Source organism: Lissotriton vulgaris, chromosome 5 (assembly GCF_964263255.1).
Source record: "Lissotriton vulgaris chromosome 5, aLisVul1.2, whole genome shotgun sequence".
Lineage (NCBI taxonomy): Eukaryota > Metazoa > Chordata > Amphibia > Caudata > Salamandridae > Lissotriton > Lissotriton vulgaris.
In genome coordinates this window covers 1,509,298,069-1,509,306,593 of record NC_141693.1, presented here as the reverse complement: position 1 = coordinate 1,509,306,593, position 8,525 = coordinate 1,509,298,069, and the positions used below count along the sequence as shown (strand labels likewise).

The 8,525-nt window shown below is 48.7% G+C and overlaps 1 pseudogene; it reads right to left on the bottom strand.

Moving 5' to 3' along the window:
- Positions 1-567: 567 nt before the first annotated feature.
- On the bottom strand, positions 568-1,083 carry LOC147712877 (small ribosomal subunit protein uS9 pseudogene; annotated as a pseudogene).
- Positions 1,084-8,525: the final 7,442 nt, after the last annotated feature.

The window sequence follows — 8,525 nt, the reverse complement described above, 5'->3', positions numbered from 1 at the left end:
AAGAACAAAATTGGCTTTTCAAATTACCACGGTGTCCCTTGATATTTTTTTAGGGACTCTTTACAGCCAGATTCATCAAAGGAAATTCGGCTCGCAAAGGACCAGCTTCTGAGAATCTGGCCCTTTGCGAGCACTATTTTTGCATTTAGGATTTATCATCCCAAATGCAAAAATCACAATTATAGAAATCGCTAAATTGGTAAGGTAAGGTAAGGTAATTCATTTATTGTTTGGTTACTCAAAACCATTACATTAAAAACACATTAAAAACAGAGTACAAAATTATAAAAGATTTAAAACAGCAAGTTAGTCAGCTGGTAAGTCTGTGTAGTGAATCCCTAGGCACTGGCAAGCTCAAAAGAATAGTGTCTGTACAAGGGCAGCCCCGCCCGCAACTGCAAGGTCTTTAATCGTTGATGCCCTAGGTAGCCATCAGCTTGGCCCGTGTCTGTTGGATAAACTTTCCAAAGGAGGCCATTTGCTTTACTATAGTCAATGTGTATAGTTGATGGACCGCCTCCTTTGCAGTAAGTGTCCCCATTTGTCGTAGGATTGGCCTAAGATAAGTTTTTCTTTTTTTTTAGTTTCCACTTCAGATTTATTGGAAGAAATGCAACAAATTTATCGGTAGGACTTCTGGTAGCGAGCACGAGCTCCGGGTCCACCAAATTTCTTAGACTCGCAAAGACGAGGATCTGCTACCAGTAGGGTCCTTTCATACTGGATCAATATATCCTTGATTTCCTTCTTGGAAGCTTCATCAACATATTTCTGGTAGTAAGCCACAAGTGCCTTTGAAATAGACTGGCGAATAGCATAGACTTGTGCAACATGACCGCCACCCTTCACACGGACTCTGATGTCAACACCAGCAAATCTCTCTTTGCCTAGGAGAAGAACCGGCTCAAGAAGCTTGTACTGAAGTGTTCTAGGCTCAATCATTTCCAGGGGCCTTCCGTTAACTTTTATCAAGCCATTTCCCCTTTTACAGTGAGCAACAGCAGTTGCAGTATTCTTGCACCCGAAGACCTGGACAGACTGCAGTGGTCCTTTGGCCGGCATGGTTCCTCTCCGGATCGGCTAAAGCAGCCTAAAATAAAAGTTGCGTACTGCGCTCAGGGCTGGACAGCAAAGTAATAGATGGGCCAGCGACTCTCGTTTATAATTGCAGAGTCTGCATTCCGGGACTCCCCGACCTGTCCATTCGAGAGCGTATAGTTCTTTAGTAGGCAGGTGGTGTAATCTGTAGGCTAAAATCCTGTGAAGGGCAGAGCGGCCCACCCCCTGCGTGAGATGGTGTTTGGGATTATGCACAATGTGCGGCAGGCATAGGGACTCAAGGAAACCTTGTTTTGCCAGTGACTCCATATCCATTTCCCGGGAACGGATACAGACTTGTTTTTTGAGGGCAGTTTTTAATTGCTGCATAATTAACTAGCTCGGGATTCCAATGATCAGTGGCGAGATTGAGGAGTTCCTTTGGCATGGTGAAGGTGGTTGACCAAGGGTTCCCGGGTTCCGTAAAGATGTATTTCAGAACTGCCTTCAGTGACTTGTCTTGTGCCACTATTATGAGATAGTAATATTTACACAGGGCAGCCATCTCTTCCAGTTTTTGTTGGTTGAGCGAAAATTCTAGGCGGACAAGGGTGTTTCTGGTGCACTTCGGTAGAAAGAATAATTTCTTATTCGCTTTGCAGTTGATTTTTTCCAGTTCCTTATTAAGTTTACCCGGGAAAACTTGTTGGGCATAATTGAGGGCCGGTATTAGTTTTGCCTTGAGTACTCTTTGGATAGCCATTGTCGATGGGCTATGTAGAGTGGCTTGTAATTTGCAGAGCGCATAGATGATAGTTTTCCCTTTGCTTTGGATTTTCTTTAGGTGGGCACCAGAACGCCCCAACTTGTGATAGCAGACACCAAAGTAAGTGTATTGCTGTGTACTTTCCAAAGTCAGATGGCCAAGCCTCCATTTGGCTAGTTTTTTGTTTGGGTAATGACCAAAAATTACTATCTTTGACTTGGAAGAGTTAGCTACCAGCCGGTTCTTATCATTGTAAGTTGCCAGGGCGGTCAGCGCCTTTTGCAAGCCAATCTTGGTATGATCCAGAAGTACCAGGTCGTCAGCATATTGCATGAACTGGATTTTAGTTCCACCAATCCTTGGAGTGGCTAGAGCTGCCCCGGACAAGGCTATCTCCATGTCTGCTGTGTATAGATTGAACAACAGAGGTGCTAGAACGCACCCGTTTTAACCCACGATCCGTGTCAATCTTCTCAGATGCGAAGTCGCTCGAGAGTTTAATTCGGACCCACGTTTTTTGATACAACGATTGGATTGCTCTTAGTAGGGTCGGATTGATGTTCTATTGGGCCAGCTTTCTCCATAGGATGGCACGGTCTACCCCATCGAACGCTGCAGAGTAGTCGATGAAGCAGGCGAATAAAGTGAGACTCTTACGCAACCGAGCTTGGTGGGCCAGGTAAGAAAGAGCAGTGATGTTGTCTACCGTTGAGGACCCGGATCTGAATCCGGTTTGGCAGAGGGGCAGGAGACCTTCTTCACTTGCCGAGTCTGCGAGGTCTGTCAAAATGGCACTGGCATAGGCTTTGCCCTCGATGTCCAGTAGGGCTTTCAATCGATAGTTGGACGGGTCTGATTTAGGCCCTTTCTTATGGATTGGGTGTAAGAGCGAACCTCTCCAGGAGTCTGGCACATCACCCAAGAGCCAGCATTCGGCGTATAGATGGGTCAAGTTTTCGGCCCAGAATTCTATGTTCGCTTTAAACAATAGACCTGGGAGGCCGTTGGGGCCCGGGGCGCCGTTATTTTTGATTTTTTAAAAAATTTTGGACACAAGTAATTTACCAGGCGGCGCCTTCCTGTGGGGGTCGGAATCTGGCTCTTCTCTTGTTTTAAATGCATTCTTGGATTGAAGGGCGACTTGATCTTCATTGTATAGAGTTTTTACGTGGGCAACCCAAGTGGGGGCCTCGAGGGAGTTTTTGGACCTCGTCCGAGCTTACTTATATAGTTTCAAAATTCTTGCGATTTCCCAGGGCTCAGCAAGTCAAAGATTTTCAGCCATTGAGCTTCGCAGTGTTTGCGTTTTGCGGCCCACACATTCTTCGAGTGCCTTCTTGCGGCCTCTTGTAGCTGTTTTTTGTTTGAGGCTGTGACATTTTTCCGGTGCGCTTTTCGTTTTTTATTCAGATTTTTGGCGCTTTCTTTGATTGCTCGAGTGAATCCGAGTGTAGATAGTGGATGCCAACGGGTTACCTTTGCTGTGTCCCCTCGGAGTATTACCGCTAGGGTCCCGGTGATTCCGTCCCATGTTGCTATAGCGCCATTTAGGTGGTCACCCGGCGGCCAGCCTGCCCAGGAGTCTGTCCAATTGTTGAACGTGATGGTTGCTGCCTGCCCCCATTTAATTCTTCTAGGTAACTTTATCAGATCTACGCCGTTTGCGGCCCCATTGTGTTGTAACTTACGGCGTGTGTTTGTTGTCAAAATCAGTGTAATTCTTAAGGCGGCGTGGTTGCTGTCACTGCGTTGGTGAACAGAGTTATCCGACATCAAAGGTTGCAAGTTGTCACTTAAGATGATGTAGTCAATCGTGGTCTGGTTGTTATACGTGGGAGCGACAGAGGCCCCTGGCCTGTTCTTTAAATGGACAGAATGTGCTGTCGCCAGTTTATAGGATTTTAATAGGGCATTCAGTGCCTAGGTGGCCACAGATTGGTGACTTTGTGGGGGTATAACCCCTACATTGTGGATATTGAGGTCACCGAGGATGATGCAATCCAATGCCGGGAATTGTAGTAACAGGGCCTCTAGATGATTTATTAGTATGGGTAAATCGGCTGTAGATCCGTGCGGGTTATGGTAGATGTTAATCACCAGAATAGAAGAGGTTCCGTTAGTTGTGAGGGAGCCTTTTAAAATACCCGCCTGGAGCATGTTGGGCAGGTTATTTATTTCCTTGAATTCTAGTTCTAACGAGTGCTTAATGTAGACACACATCCCCCTGATGGTCTTCTGAATATGTTGGTCTTTGTTGCAGATTTGCCGTATTCTGCATATCCTCTTAGTGAAAGAGGATTAATTGCCCATGATTCTTGTATGCAGATAATATCTGCCTCTTCCAGGAATGTCACTGCAGCATGATTTTGTAACAATGTTTTGAATCCTCGGACATTCCAGGTCATGATTTTCAGGGTCTTGATTGTAACGGATTGGTTTTTGTGTTTCACTTGCCCATTAGTCATGTGCTGGGGAAAGCGGCCCGTATCTCCAAGACAGTTTATGTTAGGAGCTGGGGTTTAATGCTGACGGCAACCAGGACCAGTCTTTACTCGCGCACCCGCTTGTTACGCACAAGCGTTTGCCTTGACTCAAGTTTGTTGTTATCTTAATCGGAGTTCCGTTGGTTAAACTTTTGCTCGTGCTACCTTTGGACCCCTGAGGAATTGATGCCGCGTGGGGGGCGTGATCAGAGAGAGCATTCAAAGGTTTGTTCCCCGCCCCATAGGCTGTTCCTGATTTTCCGGGCCGAAGAGCGGATAGTGAGTTTTTAAGATTGATGGGTATTTTTGCACCTGGTGGGGCTTTATTTTTATGCCCCAGCTTTCCAGTAGAGTGTGTTGTCTCTTCAGGGCCTCTACCAGGTTTGAGCTGGAGAACGTTAGCTCCGTAGTTTCATTTTTCTCCTCCGGATCCGGCGGAAGGAAATGGTCTCAATATCTGTAGTTTGTATCCCTTCCATACCTGGGATGTTTGCGCAGAGTGTTAAAATGTTGCCACGGTTGAGGATGTCCCACTTACCCTGTGAGGTATATTCAGGGTACAACATTATTTTCCCCTCCTGGGATGTTATTTGTAGCATTTGCGTCCTTACAGATTTTATCCTGAATGCTATAGAGTGATGGCTGTCCCGCCCTGGGCAAATTGATGAAATCCTGGTTTATTGGCTCAATTATTTGTTGAGATGCTACCACAAGGGGAGGGCTAAATGGTCTGATGTGGAGTGACCAGTCCCCAACCTGCTCTGGTTTAAGGCCAAGAGTGCCTTGGGGAGCGCACTGAGGGGTTTCCGCCTTTGTGTTGGTCACTGATGATTAATTAGCGGCTGATGGCGCTGGAGTCACTCTGCTCAATGTGGACTTTATGTGAACAGAGGGCTGATGAGTTGTTCTGCAAGACTCACGGTCGCTTAGGGAGACTTGATTTGCTTCCCCATCGCATTGTCCTTGCGAGTGGAGCATTTGATTTTGTCGTTTTAATGCCCGGGCTGGCTGGGAGAGTGTAGGGTGGGCCAGCATACTCTGGTCTATTGCGAAATTAGTGGAATGGAAGCCTTCCGCAGATGACTCAAATTTCCCTGTTGTCATAGTTATGACTGCCGGCTGGGTCGCTTTCTGCGTCTCGATGTGACCGGATCTCCCATTGACGGGCAGGAGCCATTGCCGGATTGGATTGGTGGAGTATGATTGGTTTTTACTGTTTTTGTTGAGTTTTCTTAATTTTTTCTTATTTTTCCTGGATAGATTTTGAAATTCTGGACTGGCCAGTTTAAAGATGTGATGTGAGTCTTTATTGTTGGTATGAGTCAGGATGGCAGTTGATCCGCTCGCGTGGGTTGTCACTAAAGGTACCAAACCCGTGATCCTCTTCCCTCCAGGAATTTCTATACGGCTAATTTGAGAGTTTGCTGTACCTTGTGTTTTTGGGGATGCCAGGGCGGTGTCCTGTGCGGGTAAGTTCTGGTTCTTACCTACTTCGTTCTTGAGGTCCTCAATTAGTGTAGTCATGATGTTTGGTAGTTTTTCTAGTCTGAGCAGAATTGGGCTACAACCACATGGGTCTAACTTTAGGTAAGTGCTGTCCTGTGCTCTGCAAATCAGGGAGTTCAGGTGGTCCAATTTTGAACCTATCCCAGAGATCAGACCCGCGACGATTTGTAAGATGTTAATTTGAGCGTCAAGCTTGTCCGCGTGCATAAGTGCTGCACCTGCCATTGAAATAAGCGCCTCGTTGATCATCGATAGATGGTTTGTAATCAATGGGGACTTCTCCCCATTGTCCGCGTCTCTGCTCGCGGAAGTTGGGGACTGAGCCATTTTAACGTGGTCCGGAGAGATTGATCTTGTTAAGTTCGGAGACTGGGTTTGTGAAATGCCGGGTGATAATGGTGTTCTTCCTTCATTGTCTGCATGTAAGCTATTAGGCACGTCGGGCAAGGGCGCGCAGTTTGGAGTGGGACTCAGCTGAGAGTTCACCAGGCTTTGATGGGTCCAAGCTGGCGGCCGGGGTGGGACCGCTTTTGGTGTCGCAGGTTTAAGGGGTGCTCCGCCATAGAGAGTGATAACTTTTGGCGAGAGTGGGATGCCGAGTGGAATGCCGAGTGCCCGGGGGGCTGTGGGGCTTAGAATCTCCCCGTCATCTGTTGCCTTGGTGGGAGGTGAAGAGGTCGAGGTCGAGGTCGGGCTGGGTTCCGCTAGTGTGTGTGCTTTGGGGCTAAAAAAAGGCTCTTATATCCCTGTTTCCAGCTGGCCTTGTGGGCGTTTCTTTTGCACTGAGGCGAGACTTAACGGCTATCGACTTTGATGGGCTAAGGGTCTCTGTTGGTGCTGCTAATGTCGAAGCTAGGAGTTCCACTGGGAATTCCGGTGACGTTGGGGTTGCGCTGGTCGCTCCTGTTTGATCCTCGTCTCTGAGACCTGGCCCTGGATAAAAGCCACCTATTCCTGGGGGGTAGAATAGTTTCGCCTTCTGTCTCCTGGCTGATCTATGGGGGCGGGGCTTCTCCTGTAGTAGTGTCAGGTTCGAGTTTCTGGTCCTCATATTTTTCAAAGTTTAATTGTCTCACCAGGGTTGACTTGAATTGACTTGAATTGACTTTGCGCAAAGCCTGCAACTTGGGTGGGGGGGGGGGGGGCTAGGTGAAGCTAGGTGGAGCAGGCTTTTCCCCCCTCCTCTGTTATCCTTTGCTCTATCCTTTGTTATCCTTTGTTAATTGGCGCTTCCGACTGTGTGGGCGCGGAAATCTTGGATCTTGGGTCTTGACCCACCGGGGTCAGCCGTGTGGCAGGTGGGGGAATAAGTGGGGCGGCTGGGAGGTGAGAGGCGAGGGTGGTAAGGCAAAGTTGAAAAAGTGTCTCACCTCAGCTGCCTGCCCAGCAGCCTGTACCCGCGCACACCTGGGAGTCTCGACTCTCTGCACACTGCGTCCGGGGAGTGCCTCTCCTCCTCTGCTCCTCCTCTACTCCGGTTTGCACCGTTCTGCTCCGCACTCCGCTCTGGTTCGCTCTGATTCCCCCAGTACTCCTCCGATGCTCCTCCTTCCGGGGCCCCAGTACTCGACTGGGTGAGACTCTCGATGCTCTGTGATCCATGCTGCTCTGCTCTGCACAGCACAGCCGCAGCTCCCGAGCCCTGAGTCACAGCTCCTCCTGCTCGCTTGGCTGCTGCACGGCCAGCTGACCCCCACCTGCTGCCGAGTTCGGGGTGTTCAGGGTGTTCAGGTTGAGTATTGGGGTAGCGGTGACTGGTTCGCAGAAGCTCCCGGCAACCTAACAGTCTCTCGACCGAGCGCTCCCTGCATGCTACAGGAGCTATTGCGAGGGCCCCCCCGCGGCTGGCCGCTGCTGCGGCCGAGGCAGAGGATTGGAGCCTGCCTGCTGCCGATGTCGCACTGATACTAGTGCAGAGCAGAGCCGCTGCCGCCGAGGCCCCGTTGAAAGACGCCTGGTATGCCCCCGGTCTCCCTGCCCGGCACGACACTCCAGTGGCCGGGGGGGTGGGGGAGGTGCTCGGCTCGCTGAGGGAAGACGTGCAGCCTGCTGCTCCGACGGGAATGGCGGTCAGCGTCTCTGGCGTTTCTGAGTCTCTACTGCCCTCTGCTGACCATGCGGAAATCGCTAAATTGCGATGAATTGCATTTAAGGAATCTCAATTTGAGATTGCAATTCATGAACCATTTAAAAATTGCGAATTCGCAATCTGGGCCGCTATTTACCGCGAAGTCTTACTACGTGGTAAATAGCGAAAACTTAGAAAAATGCACTTTGGTGCATTTTTCTAAGTTGTATGTTACACACACACATGTCCTTTGGACATGTGTGTGTGCAACACCAGTGTACATTACCATTTCAGGGGTGCTACAGGGTGTCCTTTGGACGCCCTGGCACCCTTGAAATTGCATCCTTATTTGTGATTCGCTAATTGCGAATCGCAAATAAGGAATGACTCCCCATTCATTCCTACGGGACTTTAGGCCCATAGGAATGAATGGGGAGTCATTCCTTATTTGCGATTCGCAATTAGCGAATCGCAAATAAGGAGCTGTTGGAATCGCAATTAATATTGCGATTTCTACATGAATCCCGTTTTGCGAGTCTTTAATAGCGATTCCTTAATAATCGCTATTTAGAACTCGCAAAACAAGACAATGATGAATCTGGGGGCTAGTGACCCAAATGAATTGACACCATTTCAACTGTATATTGGGTGGGGCTCTGCGGGG